The following is a 12,578-nucleotide window of genomic DNA, read 5'->3' on the forward strand; positions in this document are numbered from 1 at the left end:
GAATGTATCACAAAATAAAAGTAATAGGAAAAATATAGCCATATAAGTATTATCCTTTTGTGTTAAGATAAACCTGACATCGTGACTGTCGAAAAGTATTAACCTTGAACCTCCATAGATGCTCATTTTCCTCTGTAGCTAACAGCAGGTCGTAGGAATGGTTAGTCCCGTAAAGGTACCCATAGTATAAGTATTAACCGTAGGCATTCGTAGTTGTTCATTATCCTCTGTATCCAACTGTAGGGTGTAGGAATGCTTAGTCCCGTAAAGGTACTCCTAATATAAGTATTAACCGTAGGCATCCGTAGATGTTCATTATCCTCTGTATCCAACAGTAGGGTGTAGGAATGGTTAGTCCAGTAAAAGTACTCCTAATATAAGTATTAACCGTAGGCATCCGTAGATGTTCATTATCCTCTGTATCCAACAGCAGGGTGTAGGAATGGTTAGTCCCGTAAAGGTACTCCTAATATAAGTATTAACCGTAGGCATCCGTAGATGTTCATTATCCTTTGTATCCAACAGCATAGTGTAGGAATGGTTAGTCCCGTAAAGGTACTCCTAATATAAGTATTAACCGTAGGCATCCGTAGATGTTTATTATCCTCTGTATCCAATAGCAGGGTGTAGGAATGGTTAGTCCCCTAAAGGTACTCCTAATATAAGTATTCATGTAAGAGAATATGAACGTATACCTTTGCTACCCAAAGGTACTAAATTGACTGATTAGAACTATTATGTCTATTTATGTATACATGATATATAACTGATATTTAAACGACCTTCGGACGGATACCCGATACCCTACCAGACCACATCCCAACGGGGAAAAGGAAATAAAGCGGGTTAGCCTTCCTAAGTCCTTTAAACATTATTTATATAACTATACATATACATGCATGCTTTTAACAAGGTATCTATGTCAAAGTATCCTGGCAAGTGTATCCAAGTAAGTGTATCTCTACAAACAACATGTATTCGTATGGACTAATGAATGAACTGACTCTTGTGTGATTCCTCGTACTAGGAATGGAAAGTGGTATTTCCTAACTATACCTATTATAGTTACTAGTAATGAACGTGTATAATCCAAGTATACCTTTGCTACCCAAAGGTATTGTACTGACTAATGGAACTTTTATGTCTCTATATGTATACATGATATATAACTGATAGTTAAAGGACCTTCGGACAGATACCCGATACCCTACCAGACCACATCCCAACGGGGAAAAGGAAATAAAGCGGGTTAGCCTTCCTAAGTCCTTCAAACATTACTTATATAACAATACATATCTAGGCATGCATTTAACAATTTAAAGTATAAAAGAAGTTTTGTAAAATATTTAAGGGTTTTGAACAATAAAGAAATAATAATGACTTGATGTCATTTTATAAAGCATTTCAAAAGTATATCCTTTGATAACAAAGTATAAAATAGTTTTGTAAAAACCTTTGTAAAGTTTAACAACTAAGAAACATGACTTGATTTCAATTTGTAAAACGTTTTGGAAAGCCATTTACAGAAATCTTTTTGATAAAACGGCTTAAAGTGTAGTAAATCCTATAGTATGATGGTTATTAATCACATAATTGATATAATAACTAGTATGATTCAACCTGTATTCCCCCCCCCCCATTAAAGCATTTAAAAACATTTAAAAGATTGATTTAGGGGTATGAACTCACCTACAGTGAGCGGATCGGAAGGAAGTGTCGGACAAGTGCTTGGTGTCAAGTGAGGACTTAGACACACACAATGGTCCTAATTACATATGAAGACATATGTATATAAACAATTAGTGATTATAACACCAATTAAACATGTATAAACATCCTATTGCTAGGGAAACACTTTGGTCAAGTGCTAGGAGGCTATCGGGTTGCAACAAAGGAGTTGGAAGCCTCATACGGGAGTTTATGGTCCAATGACCATCTTTATTGGAGTTTACGGCCCAGGGGAGTTTACTCCTGGCCATAAACTCTCTATTGGTCACCAAAAGGGGCTTAAAATCTAAGGGCTTAAGTGGTTAAATGCTCCAAAGCTTTAAACAAGTGTTTGGGTGGGTTTAAGGTCCAAGAATGACCTTGTATGGTGTTTACGGACCTGGAACCACTCCCCCATGAGTTTATGTCCGTAAACTCATGGTAAGGAGTACCATTTCGTGAAATGAAGTCCTTAACTCAAAGGGGTAAGGTTCTATGCTAAAATCCAAGGCTCACTAAATTGTTAGGGTGTCATTTGCACCCTTAAAAGGGGTTTACGGCCCTAAGACCAAATCCCTTGGTGTTTGCGGCCGTAATCTACTATGGACCATGGTATTTTGTGCTTTCAAGTCCCACACACATTAAGGTATGAGTTTAGACTATTTTCACAAGGAAAGGAAGGGACTAGGGCACACCTTTGGCCATCAAAGAAGAATTTACGGTCCAAGGTGTTCTTGGGCCGTAAACTCTTTGATCTTGGTTATTCCTTGTGATTTCTTGATGTATAGACATATAACAAGCCCTATTATACTCTAAGATAGAAGCACTTACGATTTGGGATGAAAGACTGAAGATCCTTGAGAGAGAATCGAGTTTTTCTCTAGTTAAAAATGGAACAAATGAAACAAATATGGCTAAGGGCCATATTCATACCCCATGGGGTTTTTGGTCCAAAATATCATTTGAGCCGTAAACTCCAACCTCGTGGAGTTTTGAAACTTTTAAGATGCTCAAAATAATCTAGGGCATCCTCTCTCCTGATTTCTCCTAAAGTGTAAATCCGGAAATACTCAAACTTATTCCAAAAAGTCTGAAAATTTACAGTAACTGTTCTGACTTCTATTGACTTGATATGTTATACAGAATTGAAATTTTGGGTTGTCATAGTGTATCACCTTCCGCAATAATATGGAAACCATAATAATGCTCAGGTGCATTCCTAACCCTTGTGGAACGCCTCAGAGGTACATACTTGTCAATTGGCTTAACAGGAGTTTCCTCCTCAAGTTGAGTGCTAGGGTTTGAAGTTCCTTCACCACTTGACTCTTGAATTTCTTCAAGGTCAACTTGCCTCCCACTGTTTCCTTGGCTTATGAACTCTCTCTCTCTCTCTCCAAAGAAATTCCTCCTAGATACAAAGACCACATTTTCACTAGGTTTGTAGAAGAGGTAACCAAAGGATTGTTGTGGGTAGCCGATGAAAATACACCTCTTACATCGAGGTTCGAGCTTATCATGAGTCTCACATCTCACAAAAGCCTCTCAACCCCAAATCATGATGTGGTCTAGTTTGCGTACTTTACCAGTTCACATCTCATGAGGAGTTTTGGCAACTTTATTTGTAGGGACTAGATTAAGGATATGGGCGGCAGTCTCTAAGGCATACCCCTAAAATGAGATTGGTAGCAAAGCTCAACTCATCATGGAACGAACCATATCCAGCAAGGTTCGATTATGCCTCTCCGCCACACCATTCAACTGTGGTGTCCTGGGAGGTGTCAATTGTGAGACAATCCCACATTCCCTAAGATAGTCGAGGAACTCTGAACTAAGATACTCACCACCTCGATCGGATCGAAGCATCTTAATGTTCCTGCCCAATTGATTCTCGACTTCCTGTTTAAATTCTTTAAACCTTTCAAAAGTCTCTGACTTATGCTTGATTAAGTAGACATATCCATATCTACTGTAATCATCAGTAAAAGTCAAATAATAACGATTAGCATCCCTTGTGGCATGTTTGAAGGGTCCACACACATCCGTGTGTACAAGATCCATCAAACCTTCACCCCTCTCACAAGAACCTGTGAAGGGTGGCTTTTTCATTTTTCCAAGTAAGCATGATTCGCAACTATCATCTGATTTTAGGTCAAATGACTCCAAGACTCCATCCTTTTGGAGTTGGCCTATGCGTTTCTTGCTTATATGTCCAAGATGACAATGCTATAATGATGCTTTATCCAAGTTATTATCATTAACAGAATCAATACACAATACATTATTTCCTAAGTTATCAACCACATATACAGTTTCATACACACCATCACAAGGTAATGCTTTAAAATAAAGAACATATTAAAGAAAGCATTAATCGAACCAACTTCATTATCAAATGAAAAAGTGAAACCTTGTTTATACAATGCATGAAAGGAAATAATATTTCTTTTCATTTCTGGCGAATAACAACATTTATTCAAATCTAAGCTAAACCCACTACTTAGCGATAAAGTATAAACTCCAATCTTGGTGATAGGTAAAGCTTTCCTATTCCCCATGATTAAGTTTATTCTTCCATGCTCCACATTCTCACTTCTTCTTAGTCCCTGCAAATCAGAATAGATATGAATACCGCAACCGGTATCAAGGACCCAAGAGTTAGAATAGGGTGAGTTATTAGATAAGATATTGTAAATACTTGCATGGTTGGGTTTAACTTTCCCATCCTTCACGTCTTGCTTGTACTTTGGGCAGTTCCGCTTCCAATGTGACTTTTCATGGCAATAGAAGCATTCAGCCTCTTTTGGGTCAGAAGAAAGGGCGACGAGACCTTTCTTGGTTCCACTTGAAGAAGAGCCATCAAGGGTCCTAGCCTTGGTACCCTTCGAAGAGCTCTTCCTCTTCTTCCCTTTACCTTTCCCGATTGCCAAGACAGGGGCGGAGTTTGGAGTAGGAGTAGGAGTGTTAACAACTAACTTACCTTTAAGACCTATTTCTGCGGTCTTTAGGAGTCCCTGAAGTTTGCTGAGTGTGACCTCTTCCTTATTCATGTGGTATGTCATGCGGAATTGATCATAGCATGAGGGTAAGGAGTGCAAAATGATATCTATTGCAAGCTCCTCAGGGAAGTTCACATTAAGCTTCAGCAAACGATCCACATACCTTTGCATTTTCTACATGTGGCTCGTGACGGAGTCTCCTTCCTTCATCCTGGTTGTTATCATGGAGTAGATGATTTCATACATCTCTTGTCTTGCACTTTGATGGTATCTTTACATCAAATATTGGTGCATTTCAAAAGGGTAAAAGTCATCATAGGACTTTTGGAGTTCTGTTGTCATGGTGGCCAACATGATGCATGCCACTTTGGTAGCATCCCTTTCATGTGCCCGGAAGTCAGCGATCTCCTGGGGAGTAGCAGTGGTCTCATCAATCTCCTTAAGCTCCTTGTCGAGGACATATTCTTTGTCCTCGTAGAGGGTAATCATCCTGATGTTTCTGATCTATTCATTAAAGTTGGATCCATCAAAAGTGACTTTCCCACACAAGTTCATAAGGGTAAAGGAGCCATTAGGATTAGAGCCAGAAGCAGCATTGTTTGAAGACATCTGAAAGAAGAGAACAAGATTAGTTTAGATATTAAGAGAGTCCTTAATAAAACACCCAAATGCAATATTAAGGCTAGGATCCAATCACAATGTATTATAACTTAGAAGAGGTATGCCGTAATCCAAGCTATAACATATTTGAAAGGTAGATGAATGACGATTCACCAATTTCCACCATGAAAAACGAAATATAAATATTAGGTTTTTTTTAATTGGTTCTTAGAAATTCCTAGATTCTTTTGAGATTCAATGAACTTTTCAAAGGCATGTTTCAATCTCGAGTGTACCCTCCAAGTTTTGTGACTGGGATACCGAGGATCACAAAACGAGGTGTAAAGTAACCATGTAAATCACTTGGTACCCTTAAATTTTATCACTCAATCGATGTGCAGGTTAACCACACACGCTCCACCGATACTATGATAAACCTTAAGTCACCCTTTACCTACCTTTTTAAGTCCAAGTTAGTGTGCCGGTTAACCACACACGCTCCACCAACAACTTAAACAAAATGTAAAGTGTAATTTCATGGATTAGCACCTTATTCACATTTTCCTAAAGTAACTAAGATTGGGAATTTAATAAAACATTTTAGTTACTTTATAATATTCATCATAATTTTAATGAGAATTTCTAAGTCCTTGTCCTTGGCTAACGACCCTCCACCGATCAAGGAAGCGGTGGGTGAGAGTGGACACCCATTAAGTTGCCATTTTATAGGCAACAACCTTATACCCCCCCCCCCCCTTATAGACCAACTTCGTGAATAAGGCGTACTAGCGGTAAGACGACTTGATCTTATACATACATACATACATACATAAATACATACATACATATATATATATATATATATATATATATATATATATATTAACTTATAATATTATAAAGTATAAGGGTTGATTTTTAACTTTTAAAAATCTAAGGGTTTGAACAAAAGTTTTTAATCATGACTTTACTTGTTCCAAAACTTGAGGGCAAGTTTTGTAACTTTACAAAACCTTTCACATTCATAACTTATGAGTCATTAAAATGAAGACTCTTCATTTTATAGCTTATGTGTTCTTTTAATGGCTTTTAACACAAAGAGCCTTTTGGTTATCCATAACTAGACAACAAGTTATGGACTCCATTAAAACACATAAAGATCATGAATTAATCATTTAAACAAGTAATTCCTATGATCTATCAAGAACTCATAAGAACATGAATATTCATATCAACATTTCCAGAACATATAAATACACATAATCATGAAAATTTGATATTTGTCATTGTAAATGGATTAGAACAACCATTACACCATCTAAAACAAGTTTTATAAGACCAAAACAGTTTAGGGTAATGTTTCTAGTCCATTTCCAGCAGCACAAATCGAATTTATGCATTCTGCATGACCAACTCGTCGAGTACAGGAACTGACTCACCGAGTTGGTTGCATTTTCACTTGGACGCGTCGAGTCCTCCCCATGGACTCGACGAGTTCCCTTGTCAGACAGCAAAAAAACGATTTTCAACACTATTTTGCATCAAGTATTCACAAACAAACATGGCTCTGATACCACTGATAGGTTTTGAGCATTCTAACACTTCCTAAGTGTACATGCAACCCTAATAAACCGTGGATCTATGTTTGTCTAAATACATGCAAAATTTGGTTTCCAAGTTTCATAATCCTATCTAGCATACATGGGGAACTTTATCCTAGAAGGATGGCTAGAATTACATACCTTGTAGTTGATTTTGATTCCTTGAAACCTTGTGAGCCTAGCACCCCAAGTGTGATGCCTCAAATTCTTCACACAACACCAAACTTTTGGAATGACTTTTGAGAGAATACACTCACTCTAAAATCGGCCTAGCCCTCACTTGTCCTTGTGTAACTGATTTTGGTGGATAACATGATCCTTATATAGTGTTGACACATCTAGGGTTACACCTTGTAAACCCTAATGTGTCATGACTCTTCATTTCCATGACCCATGGGTTTGTAATTCCCATGGAGCATCCATGGAGCATCATATGGGTAACCCAACTTGATAATCCATGGAGCCTCTTAGCCCACTATACAAGTTATGGATGATTTACATAATCAACCCATATATTTAATTAGTTATTTTTTGATCACTTAGTTAATTCCAAATTAATTCTTGATCAATACTAATTAAATAATACTATAAATATATTAGAACTTATAATATATTAATAAACCACAAGTGTTATTTCTCTCATTTATTCTATCCAAATGCATGATGCCATGCAACCCAAATGGACCATGTCGGGTCGGGTCAAGTACATATCAGAAATAGTTATGGACTTAGACACCTTATCCAACAGTTACATGGAACCAAAGACATTTCCTTTTTTTGATGTTTCAAGTTATGTTTGAAATCCTTCCAGGATGGACAAAGTTTGTCAATGATGCTTGACACAACAATGGATTCATCCATATTCATATCGTGCAGTTTAAAATGGCCATATATGCCAAGGAGTTCATTGTATTGTTCAGTAATGTATTTCAATTCAAGGGTCTCCCATACCTCCTTGGAAGACAAGGCTCCACTATGGATATCAAATAGAACATCAGACATACCGTTTAGAATGTGACATTTGCAAATATAGTCATCGTTGTCCCACTTTTGTCTCCTCCTTACCTCTTTAATTATCTTAGCAACACCTTCCTCAAGATCCGGTGGTCTTAGAGTAGTCAGCATATATGTTGCTTTTAGAGTAGTCAGCATGAAGTGCATATTCTTCTTCCAACGCTTGAAATCGACGCCTTCGAACTTCTCCAGCTTTGCAATCTTTGTTGTGATATCGCAGCTTGATTCTCCCATCTCCGTTATAGCAAATATAAGTTCGATTGTTGGATGAATTAAGGTTTATATTAGAGATCTGGATACACCTTGGATTGTGTGAACACTTTCCAAACTGATATTCTACCTTATGTATGGGTTGCAAGAAATTCAGCATATGATAATCCAAGAAGACACTTACGAATCTAGGTACAGAAAACGTAAGCCAAATTGCTAGAAGGATTCTACATTCGTCGGAAGAAAAGAGATCTAATGGTTTTTTATCTCTTCTCAAAGAGAAGAGTCGTTTATATAATAGACGAGATTTAGGGTTTGCTTCATAGGGTTGGCTGTCATGGGTTGCTTTGGAAGCAAGTCAGGGAAATACGTAATTTAATGAGGAAATCAAGGGTTTCCAAAACTGACGAATTTCATCAGTTTTACCATAATCACCCTGAAGAATTCGATTTTCCCACTATGGGATCCCAACCAGGGGCTATGCCCATTGGACCCCGCCAAAGGGGCTCTGCCCTTTTAGAAAATCCGGACCCAGGGGCACTGCCCCCCGGACCCCCGACACGACGTCGAATCAGCTTCTAATTCGATCTTATACATGCATGCACTTCGCACATACTCGTAAATATATTAGAATACAAATTATGAAGCCCCTAAACTCACATGTTAGTTCCAATTACATAAAATGACATAATGACACAAAAATCACAAACAATTATAAGCCACATGAGAGTTGGTATTGCCTCGGGCCCATATGCAAATAAACCACTCAATATCGATTCAGATTTTCCTTGGGCCGATATGCAAATAAACCACTCAACAACTGTCATGCGTACCCACCGTCCATATTTATTCATCGAGCACATGGTTTTACCAACATTCATTCAAGAACTCTAAGCCACATATAGGGCACCTTCTATTGTTTTTAATTACGTACATTTGATCAGTTGAAAAAACTTAAGGCGTAAATACATCTATATGTTAACACAGTAATTTAATCCCGCATCTAATCCCATGTGGGATTAACCTGCAAGACCTATTGATTATCGGGTGATTATCTAAAGTACATTCATATTTTCATTATCATATAAGAAGGACCATGTTCAGTGGTGATCAATGGTTGACAAATTCTTGTACATTAAATATACTTTTAATTTGTATCCACGCAATGTTGTATTGTGGTTCACAAATCACACTAGCCTTGCTAATTGTGTGAACCAGTTGTTTGGACCCATATGTGACCCAACCATCCGACAACAATGTAATTATGTTTGGTTTACCTTACACCTTGTGTTGCCGCATCGTCCTTTCTCACTACATATCAATAGCTAGAATTATGCGAGTCTCAAATTCTGTTATATATACATAAGCAAATACACTTTCTCAAAACAAATCAATCAAGAAGGATCATAACTTGAATTTTCAGTGAATCTTCTCCCTATATATCAACTTAATCGAAGGTTTCATAAAAATGATAAACCCCACCAAACTCATCAGAAGTGCAGGAGTACTAAAGCAGAAACGAATCACACTCCCAAGAGCCGCTAACCCCACAACCAGAGGCATTGATAAGGGTCACTTTGCAGTGTACACATGTGATGAAATAAGGTTTGTGTTGCCTTTGGGTTATCTAAAGAACGACATATTTCAAGAGCTCTTGAAGGTGGCTGAGGATGAGTATGGGCTGCAGACAGATGGACCAATCAGGCTCCCATTCGAAGCCACATTTATAAAGTACATGATATTTTTGATAGAAAGGTCTGTGTGTAATGGTATTGAGAAAGCACTTGTCATGTCTATAATTACGCCAGAAAAGTGCTTATTGAGTTCGAACATTCAACTAGAACCTAGTGAATCCCAAGTGCCAGTTTCTAGCTTTTGAGAGGAGTAGTAGAAGTGTTATTTTTTACTAAATGTATAGCGACAGATTGTAGCATCATACAGACACTTCAATCATGAGATCTGTTAACTGTATTTTCATTTGTTTATAGATATTAACAAATAACGTCTTTTCTCTTACTTCGGGACATTCAGGGAGCTTGTTAATCAAATGGCTATATTTGAAAACCGACCTAGCTTGCTGATTTCAGAGTTGAACAAAAAACAGATTAAACAAATGATTTTTTTTAAAAGGCTATGGAATATTCATGAATCACGCACATGAAAACCCAATAGATAAGTAAACAAGTTACATCATTAACAATAGCGAAACTTATAGGAACCAAAAAAATAGTTTTTCCTGTTTGAACCAGAAATCCTACAAATCCCCCAACCCCTCTGTCATTATCCGAACCACCGCGTAGTTGAAACTTTAAACTGTCCTCGATTGTTCGTTTGTTTCTGATAACACCAAAATCAAATCCAAGTGTTTGTGTGTTGTCGCCGGAGATACTTAGCAACGATACTTGCTAGTTGATAGAGCAGTGATCGATAGAGATGAAAAGGGGGTGGAAAGGGTGGTGATCGAATATGACAGGTGGTGGTCCATGTTGAAAGATTTGTGAAGAGGAAGAAAGAGGTAACCAGCGAGAAGAGATGGAGGAAGCCAAGGGCAATTTGGTAAATGAAGTATATGGGAATAAATTTTTTCGAAAAAAGTGGCGTATATAACAAAATTACTATGTTTCAGTAATTAAATTTGATGTACTATTGTTTGGTAAATAAAATTTGTAATCACTATGTGTTGATTAAAAACTCATATAAACTGATAAAATGACAAGAAAAAGCTCATGTCCATGCTTTATTTATTTTGAAAAAAAAAACATTCTTTGAGTTTGACTACAGCAAATTATAAATATATATAAATACCAACTTCATGCATGTGAGTGTTATTATTATAGCTAAAAGTATAACATTTTAAATATGCTATGCATGACACTTAACTTTGTATCATCATTCATTTGCAACCTTTTTATTCTATAAAATGATAATTTCTATCCTTTAACCTTTTAAAATATTACTTTCATCCTTCCACCTTCAATTTTATAAAGTATAACTTTTACTTTTTTGTTTTCTAGATATTTTTGTTTATCTTCTGTCCCTATAATATATACATATTATGATTTTCTCTCATCTATTTTCTAAAATGCATTTGACACCCCTCTATATTTTTTATATCTTAGAACGTAAAGTACAACTTTAAACTCACAACTTTGTATAATCCGTCATTTGCAACCTATTTATTTTGAAAAATGATTTTTTATCCATTTATTTTTTAAAATATCACTTTCACCCCCTCCATCTTCAACTTTGTAAATATCACTCTTTTCCTTTAGTTTTCTAAATTTTCACTTTCACCCCCTCCACTTTCAACTTGGTTAAATATCATTCTTATCCTTTTGTTTTCTAGACTTTCATGTTTGTCCCCCGTCCCTATAGTAATCTACAATATGACTTTTTATCTTCTACTTTGTAAAATACATTTTCCATCTCTCTATTTTTTTAAATGCTACTTTGACACTCTCAACTTTAAACATTATAAAATGGCATTGGTTTAATCATTTGTGGCTCATAATAAACAAAAAAAACACGTAAAAACTAACAACAAAGTAGGGGCTCAATTACTAGGTCATAACATAAACTCAAATCTCTTCTTTCCATCATTCCCTTCTTCATCTTGCAACTTTGAACAGCTCCTTTTGGAGTGACTTTGTAAAATTGAATATATATATATATATATATATATATATATATATATATATATATATATATATATATATATATATATATATATATATATATATATATATATGGAAAATTTCAAAAGAGAACCATAATTATTGGTCTTCAAAAAACAAAATATTTTTTTTTCAATTTCTAGAGCTTATTCTCTATCGAAAAAAAATCTAAAAATATCTAAATTCATATATTAACATTGTGAATGTGAAAAATATTTTTCTGATTCACCGTGAGAATCCGGATTCACGTTGTGAATTTTCAAAAATTCACATTGTGAATTTTCAAAAATTCACATTGTGAATTTGACGTAAAAAAATCGAATTTGATATCATTGGAAAAAGGATAAAAAGTTATGAATTTCTGTATTTTTAGTTTTTTTTTTTTTGATACAAAATAAATTCTAAAAGTTGAAAAAAAGATTGGTTCTTTGGTTCCTTTGTTAATTATGGTTCTCTATTGAACCTCACCATATATATATATATATATATATATATATATATATATATATATATATATATATATATATATATATATATATATAAGAGCTTGAATTGGCATTTCAGAATACAAGTAAAAGAGTTTATTTGCAAAAGCCCAAAATAAATAAATAAATAAAAGTTGTCACTATTCTTCTTCATAATAAAAAAAGTGACTATCAAATTTTAAATTCTTTCATTTTAATTAAACTTTTTAACCTATAAAATTGTCCTAAACTTGTCTTATTGAATATAGTTATATTCCTTACTTATTTCACAATTCTCCATAATTCTTTCCT

The sequence above is a fragment of the Lactuca serriola genome, chromosome 8 (genome assembly GCF_051521515.1).
Source record: "Lactuca serriola cultivar US96UC23 chromosome 8, Lser_US96UC23_V15, whole genome shotgun sequence".
Classification (NCBI taxonomy): domain Eukaryota; kingdom Viridiplantae; phylum Streptophyta; class Magnoliopsida; order Asterales; family Asteraceae; genus Lactuca; species Lactuca serriola.